The sequence below is a fragment of the Mauremys mutica genome, chromosome 2, assembly GCF_020497125.1.
Source record: "Mauremys mutica isolate MM-2020 ecotype Southern chromosome 2, ASM2049712v1, whole genome shotgun sequence".
Lineage (NCBI taxonomy): Eukaryota > Metazoa > Chordata > Testudines > Geoemydidae > Mauremys > Mauremys mutica.
In genome coordinates, this window is record NC_059073.1 from 214,430,283 (window position 1) to 214,438,652 (window position 8,370).

General features: G+C 47.4%; 1 pseudogene; it reads left to right on the forward strand.

The window, feature by feature from the left end:
• Positions 1-2,863: 2,863 nt before the first annotated feature.
• LOC123363260 lies at positions 2,864-7,966 on the forward strand (annotated as a pseudogene).
• The last annotated feature ends 404 nt before the right edge of the window (positions 7,967-8,370 follow it).

An 8,370-nucleotide genomic window follows, 5' to 3' on the forward strand; every position in this document is an offset into this window, starting at 1 on the left:
TCCCAAGCCAAGACCTACCCATTAAGGCTGGGTAGTTACCTCTCACCACAAACAGTGGCAATTTAGCCACCTGTCCATTGAGCTCCACCTTAACATCAATAGTGCCCAGCATAGGCACAGCTTCTCCCGTATACGTCTTCAGAACAGTTTTTGTTGCCTTAAGCGGAAGATGCTGTAGCTTTTCTTTATACACAGTCTCGGAGATCAGTGAGACGGCTGCACCGGTGTCCAGTTCCATGCGTATACGTTTGCCATCCAATAACGGGGTTACCCAGTATTCATGTGAGCCCATTGCCAAAGACAAAACATGCAGTGCCACTTCCTCTTGCGATGAGGTGTCACCTTGATCATCCTGGGTCTGCTCTAGGGTATGCAGGGTTCCTCTTTTTGTCGGCCAGACCACAGGCCTCTTTTTCTTTTGTTTACAGGCACACTCAATGTGTCCCTTTTTGCCACAGTGTCGACACACCAGGTCCTTACACCAGCATTCTGATGCCTGGTGACCCGGCTTACCACAGCGGTAACATTCTTGACTCTGCACAGTTTTGTGGGTCGGTTCTTGTGACACTTTTTGCACCCTAGGGGGTGCACCGATGTATTGTGCCTCCCTTGTAGCCAGTTCCATGGAGACAGCAATATCAACAGCCTTCTGTAAGGTAAGCTGAGCCTCTGTCAGTATGCGCTTCCGTATAGCTTCACTGTACAGGCCACACACTAACCTGTCACGCAGGGCATCATGTAACATTTCTTTAAATTCACAGTGTTCTGCTAGCTTTTTAAAAATGGCTACAAATTGTACAACTGTTTCATCTTCCTTTTGGTCTCTTTTGTGGAACCTATATCTTTCAGCAATTACCAGTGGTTTTGGGGAGAAATGAGACCCCAGGATTTCCACAATGTCACTGTAAGATTTAGTCTCAGGCTTAACAGGGTGTAGTAAGCTGCGTAGCAGAGAGTAGGTTTTAGCCCCTACAACAGTTAAGAATATTGGCACCTTCTTCGCTTCTGTAATGTCATTTGCAATACCAAAAAGCTCAAAACGCTCAGTATACACATGCCACTGCTCTGTATTCTCATCAAAAGGCTCCAGGGGCCTGGTCAGAGTAGCCATGATTTTTAGTTTCACTTTCACAGTCAGTGCAAAGAAGCAGCTTTTTTCCTTTGTTTGGTCTTTACCTTGACTTCTACTTCCTTCTATTACTGGAGCAGCACCGGAGTCTCACCCTCGTCGCCAGTGTTGTATCCTTGGGGCAGCCTGTGTAGGAAACAATCACTTGAGGCCAGAGAGCAGGCAGCTAACCAAAACCTCCATTTTATTTACATATATACAGAGAGCTTCTCAGCCGGTTGAAACCGGTTGAGCTAACCCATAATAATCTAACTCATTTGCCATAGCAACAAAACCATGACAACCAAATACACAACAGTTAGCTATTTTTATTTCCCTCTTCTAGCATTAAAACCAATGTGATGAGGCCTTCTGCACATACTTCTCCATGGGTGGACGGGGCAATTGTCCTATAATGATCCATTTAATTTTAATAGTCCTCCTGGATGGGCAGGGAGAGCCACTTTTCCCATCTGAGATCACAAGTTCAGAGCAGGGATTTTTACAATGATAAATATATATTTTACCTTCTGCAATGGAATACAGATATTACAAGTAAGATAAATGCATGCAGCAACTTACAAGTATTTTATAGAATATAAACCAGTGGTTCTCAACCTATTTACCATTGTGGCCTCAAGTTCAGCATCCAATACTACCTATGTGGCCTTGAGGATGTCACATGGGCCGCAGCGGTGTGCTGATTGGGCCACAGGCTGAGAACCACTGGAACACTAAACATAGCTTTACAAGTCTAGCAACTATCTTGAACAATATTAACATAGGTGAACTGATCGGGTTTCCAGCTATGAATTTGTCAGTGCTGAGCTGATACCTACAGACCTGGCAAGATCTGGCACCTGGTTTACCAGCATCACAGTGGGCCATTTTGGAAAAGTGGACCACCACCAATCAAAACTGTTATACATTTTTTGGACTCTGGTAATTCTACAATAAGGTCTACGTTGCCCAGGGTTAAGATGGGCTGCCCAAGGCTGGAGAAGGCCACAGGGCTTGTGGCATGGGGTTTTGGTGTGGCACAAACATCACAGGAGGCAATGAATAACTATATTATTCGGTGCATCCAGGGCCACCAAAAGGAGCAGGATATTAGTTATTAGGTCTTGAAGAGCCCCAAGTGTTCTGCTAGGGGAAAATCATGGCATGGTTGTAGGACTGCAACTCTTCTGGGTCCTGTGGTAACAGATGCATTCCCTTACGTACATGATCCCTTCCCAGGAGTCATGCAGTTGCTAGTTTCTCAGGCAGATTTCCTGAAGCAGAGGCAATGGGTATTAAACTTAGTATATCCTGGTGACAAGCTGCACTGAGAAAGTTACAGGATTGGAGAATGGGAGTTGGGTCCTGGCTGGGGCTTGGCAGGTTAGTACCATGGGACAGGGCATCTACCTTGCCATTTTGGGATCCAGGGCGATATGTGATAATTAAATCCAGTCGTGAGAAAAACAGGTCCCATCAAAGCTGCTGTTGGATTAAGTCCTTTGCTCTATGTAGATATTCCAGATTTTTTTGGTCAGTGAATACCTGGACCAGGTGACGAGCTCCATCCAGGTAGTGACATCATTCTGCAAAGGTGGTTTTTATTGCCAGGATTCCTTATCAAATATTTTGCAATTTAACTCTGTGGGGGTGAACTTCCTTGAGTAATGAGAGTTAGCCCATGTGATTGCTTGGGACCAATTTGCTGGAAGAGGACAACCTCAATCACTGTACGGGAGCATCAGCTTCTACAATAAAGGCTTGTGTGACATTGGGGTGAGCCAATATGGGAGCTGTAGTAAAGGTGAGGTTTAGCTGTTTGAATTCATGCTGGGCATGGAGAGACCAATGCAATTGGGCATTTTTCTGGAGGAAAGCGGTGAGGGGTTTGATTTGTTTTGAAAAAAGTCATGATAAACCATCAATAGAAATTGGCGAACCCCAGGAAGCGTTGCAGGTCATATATACCATATAGAGAATCAGCCGGTCCTGGACGGCTTGGACCTTGCATGGATCCATCTGGATCCCTTCTGGAGATAAGATGAAGGCCCAGAACTACATGGAAGCCTGATCAAAGGCACATTTCTTGAGCTTGGCATAAAGGTCATGCTGCTATAGGCATTCCAGGACTGTTTGGATGTGAGCAGTAAGCTGTTTCAGATAGTCAGAAAAGATCAATGTGTCATCTAGGTAGACTACTCTGTACTGGTCCAACATGTTTCAGAGAACAACATTTATAAAATGTTGGAAGGTGGCCAAGGAATTGATCAATCTGAAAGACATTATAAGATATGCATAGTGATGCAGTTGGGTCCAGAAGGTGGTTTTCGACTCGTCCCCTTTCCTGATTTGCACAAGGTTGTATGTCCTCTTTAGGTCCAATTTAATGACTATGCAGGCAGCCCCCACACAATCCAGCAGCCAGGGGTGAAAGTAACTTAAAGGACTTACCCGTACGCTGGAGTCTTAAGTGGGGGCGTGGCTTCGACCGGAAGAGGCGTGGCCTCAACTGGAAGAGGCAGGGCCTTTCAATATTTAAAGGCCCTGACTCTCTGGCTGTGGTTGGGAGCCCCAGGGCATTTAAACCATCTCAGAGCTACCAGCTGCAGAGGCAGCTGGGAGCAGCAGCAGGACTCCCGTGGTGATTTAAAGGGCCTGGAGCTCCGCGGCAGCAGAGCCCCGGGCCCTTTAATTTGCCTCTGAGCCCTGGGGCTCCCAGCCACCTCTGCAGCTGGTAACTCTGGGGTGATTTAAAGGGCCCGGGGCTCCCCACAGTGGCCGGGGCTCTGGCCCCTTTAAATCCGTGCCTGAGCCCGGTTGCCAGAGCTCTGGCAGTGATTTAAAGGGCCCGGGGCTCCCCGCAGTAGCTAGAGCCCTGGGCCCTTTAAATCACCACTGGGGAAGCCGGTCCAGTCCAGCACGGCGTACTGGCTCTTGCCAGTATGCCAGACCGGACCGGACCGGACCAGACCGGACCAGGAATCAGGAGCAGAGGGTAACAATTCCTGATGGTTATCTGATTCAATGAACAATAGTCAATGCAAAATCAGAGGCTGCCATCTTTCTTCTTGATGAACAGGACTAGTACACCAGCTGGCAATGTTGACTTGTGGATGAACCCCGAGGCAAAGTTCTCGCGGAGGTATTCTTGGAGCATTATCAGCTCAGGTTCTGACATGGCATTAATTTGTACAAATGATATTTTGGCTCCGGGCTGCAGCTCTGTCGTGCAGTTAGGTGCAGAGGTAGGGTTTCTGCATTCTTTTTTTCAAAAATATCGACATAGTCTTGGTATTTTGAGAAAAGTTCAGATGTAGCTTCAGCAGAAGTTTCAGTCTGGACAGTCACTCCCAGCTAAGTCTCTCATGGCTTGGATGCTGGTACAGAGCTGCCAACAAAATTCTGATGGAAAATAGACTTCCTTTGCCTGCCACCAAATAAGCAGGTTGTGGAGGGCCAGCCCAGGGCCACCCAGAGGATTCCGGGGGCCTGGGGTCTTCAGCAGCAGGGGGCCCTTCCGTTCCGGGACCCGCCGCCGAAGTGCCCCGAAGACCCGCGGCGGGGGCCTCCCCGCCGCCGAATTACCGCCGAAGCAGAACCCGCCGCCGAAGTGCAGCCCAGTCTTCGGCGGTAATTCGGCGACGGGTCCTGGAACGGAAGGGCCCCCCACCACCGAATTACTGCCGAAGACCGAGCTGAACTTCAGCGGCGGGTCCCGCGTCGGCGGTAATTTGCCGGCGGGAGGTCCTTCCGCCCCAGAGTGGAAGGACCCCCCGCCGCGAAGACCAGGAGCAGAAGAAGCTCCTGGGCCCGGCCGAAGCTCCTGGGCCCGGCCCCACAAGAGTTTTCCGGGCCCACCGGAGCGAGTGAAGGACCCCGCTCCAGGGACCCCAAAAAACTATCGTGGGGGCCCCTGTGGGGCCCGGGGCCTGGGGCAAATTGCCCCTCTTGCCCCCCCCCCTCTGGGCGGCCCTGTCTTGTGACGTTGTTTCCTCCATTACTGGACCAGATTACAACCATCAGTAGTCTAGAAGGAGTGGCCTTCTGTTGCAGGAAATGTGCAGGATCCAGGATGCTGCTGTGCCTATGAAGCAGTCAGCTGTGCCCAAGTCAAGGAGGGCCGGTATGATGAGAATTTGCTGGGATGTGCCAGGTATGTGCAACTGGATTGGCACCTGCAACTGGGGAGCCCTCTGGCAGGGCTCCGGGCATGTTCCAGTCAAGACCAAAGCATGGGGGAGGCTCTTACAACAGTGTTACTTGCTCCTGCAATAGCTGGTTCTCCAAAGTCAGCTGAACAACGTGGGCCTACAGGGCTTGGTTGTCTGCCTGAAGGTGAGCAGTCCACTCAGACATGTCTGGTGCTCCCCCGGCAAGAAAGTTAATACTGGAGGAACTGCACAAAACTCACCCTGTTAACATTCTAGAATCTTTGCTAGTGTCATGTGCAGTATTTTTCATATCTTTATATCAGCAGTTGTTATACTGTTTACAGCAAAAGGTATTCTAAGCTGAAACTCAACATACACAGTACATTTTAATGTCTTTCACAACCATATGATTACACAGTATAGTGTGTATATCCTGTCTTGCACACTGATAACATACAGTATCCTGTAAATAATCATCCATTTCTTCATTCTCAGGCTAGCAAAAGATCAACACTTTTTCAGTGAAGAAGAGATGGAGATACTGACAACAACACCGAACTACAGTCATGATGATGCAACACCATGTACAAATGATGTGAAACAATTTTCATCCCTGTTTCTGCCACCTCTTTACTCCTTGGTTCTAATATTTGGCCTGGTGGGCAATGTGCTTGTTGTGCTGATCCTGATAAAATACAAGAGGCAGAGAAGCATGACTGACATCTATCTGCTGAATCTGGCAATTTCTGATTTACTCTTTATTCTTTCCCTGCCATTTTGGGCTTACTCTGCAGCATGTGAGTGGGATTTTGGAAATACAATGTGTAAAATTCTTTCAGGGGTCTATTATGCTTTTCCATAATACTTTTGACAATAGACAGATATCTGGCAATTGTCTGTGCAACGTTTACTATAAAAGTTAGGACAGTTACCTCTAGCATCCTCACAAGTGTAGTCATTTGGGGTGTTGCAATATTAGCCTCTCTTCCAAGTTTAATATTTCACACTGTTGAAAAGGAAGGTGTTTATTGGACCTACAGCTCTCATAATCCGTCAGGCCATGATTTTAAAGATGAACATCCTGAGACTTGTCATTCCACTGGTCATGATCTTCTGCTATGCAGAGATTATAAAGACATTACTGAAATGTAGGAAGGAGAAAAAACGTAAGGCAGTCGGGCTTATTTTTATCATAATGAAGTGTTATAGTGAAATGTCTATTTCAGTTAAACTGCGTTCTCTATGTCCATTTTTATTGTACTGTGAATTCCTGTGCTATGATTATTATGCTTCTTTATCTTTGTGTGTTCCTAAAAGTTGTTTATAAAACCATTGTTTGAAAAGCTACATATGTTGCATATTTCTTATTGTCTTTGAGGAAAAGGGGCTTTAGCTCTGATCTCTGGGAAAGGGCAGGGATTGCTCCTTACACAGACACCAAGGGAACACACATAACCACAAAGGGGGTAGAGAGGAAGTGGAGCCATGGACCAGAACCCTCCCCCACACCAACCCACAGAGAAATGAAACCTGCTGGGTATGGAGTTGCTGTGCTATGCTAAAAGAGGTTGCAGCTGGTGCCGACCCTGTGTACCAAGAAGCTTGAGGAGGAATTTGGCACTTTGACCTTTGAAAACACTTTTTTTCCATATTTTCAGGAGCAAATATCAGTTTTGGTGGTTTTTAAAAATCAGGTGGGGTGAAAGTGAGTGAGGAAATATTATATAGCACTGGGGAACAGGATGGATTTTCCCACAAACCAGCTTTGGCCACCGTACAATCTCTTGGTGCTGCTTAGGAGGTATAAAGTGACTTTAGCCAACCAGAGAATCTGGCTGTGATAAATGTAGGGGGGGAGGTAGCTCCCTTTTATGGACACCCAGCCAGACAGTAGCTATAAAATCCCTCTTAGTAGCTGTTCTCTAATTACTCTACCTGTAAAGGGTTAAAAAGTCTCACTGCTATACATAGGAAAAAGGAAGTGAGTGGGCACCTGGCCAAAAGACCCAGTGGGAAGGCTAGAACTTTTTAAACTGAAACAAGATTCCCCCTTTGTCTGTCTGTTGTTGTTCTCCCGGGAAGAGGCGGACAGGGCAGAGCGATGCTGTAAGAAGCTTGGGGCCAGATATGAAAAATCCTCGGTATCATACCAGAAACTACTCATTTGAAACCCCAGATATGTAAGTAGAGCAGGAAATGTCTAGGAAGACGCAATTAGGTTTATCTCTTTTTATTTCTTTATGGCTTGTGGACTCCTCTGTGCTAACCCCAGGTGCTTTTGTTTTACTTGTAACCTTTAAGATGGACAAAAGGCAGCTTTTGCTGACAAAACAGTGGAAGTGTACACCCTACAAAGCTATTTTTGGCGGCAAAACTCTGCTGTTTTGCCGACAAAATAAAACCACGTAGACAAGAGGCAAAGAGCTATTTGCAGCAAAGTTAAAATGACAAAGCGCCAGTGTAGATGCTGCTGTTCATTATGTCGACATAACTGGCCTCCCCCAGTATCCCACAATGCTCTCTGTGACCACTCTGCTCACTCTTTTGAACTCGACTGCCCTGCACCTAGCTGCAGTCATGCGCGCCTCCCCTTTCAAAGCTCCAGGAAGTTCTGAAAGCTGAGCTTGCTCCTCAACTCCAGCAGCAAAGAGCAAATCATTAACGTGTAATCCTTTTGTTCTCCCTTGCACTAGGAACACAGCGATAGGCAGACTTGGGAGCGGGGGCTGTTGTGCTGTGCCATGGGGACTGCTGTCCTGTGCTGCTTTTGTTTTGACATTCCTCAGCACGGAGAGCTCACAGAGCTGTTGAGGATGCCACTCCTGGCAGCTGAGGAGGCTATGAGAGAACTCAGAGGGAATCACAGAACCATATTCTATTGGATTCCAGGGAGGTGGGCAGACGCAAGCCCACTCATGGCTAAAGGATCCTTCCCCAGCCTATGAGGAGGATCCACAGGGCCCGGAAACTCAAGTAATTATGGGGGGACAACAGAAAAAATAACAGGGATGGGTGTGAAGGTGAAAGAGTCAAAAATAGGGAACCTGAAGGGGACACCGAGCAGAAAACCCCTGACAGCACCCACTGCTCCTCAAATGTATCAAGGGAGCC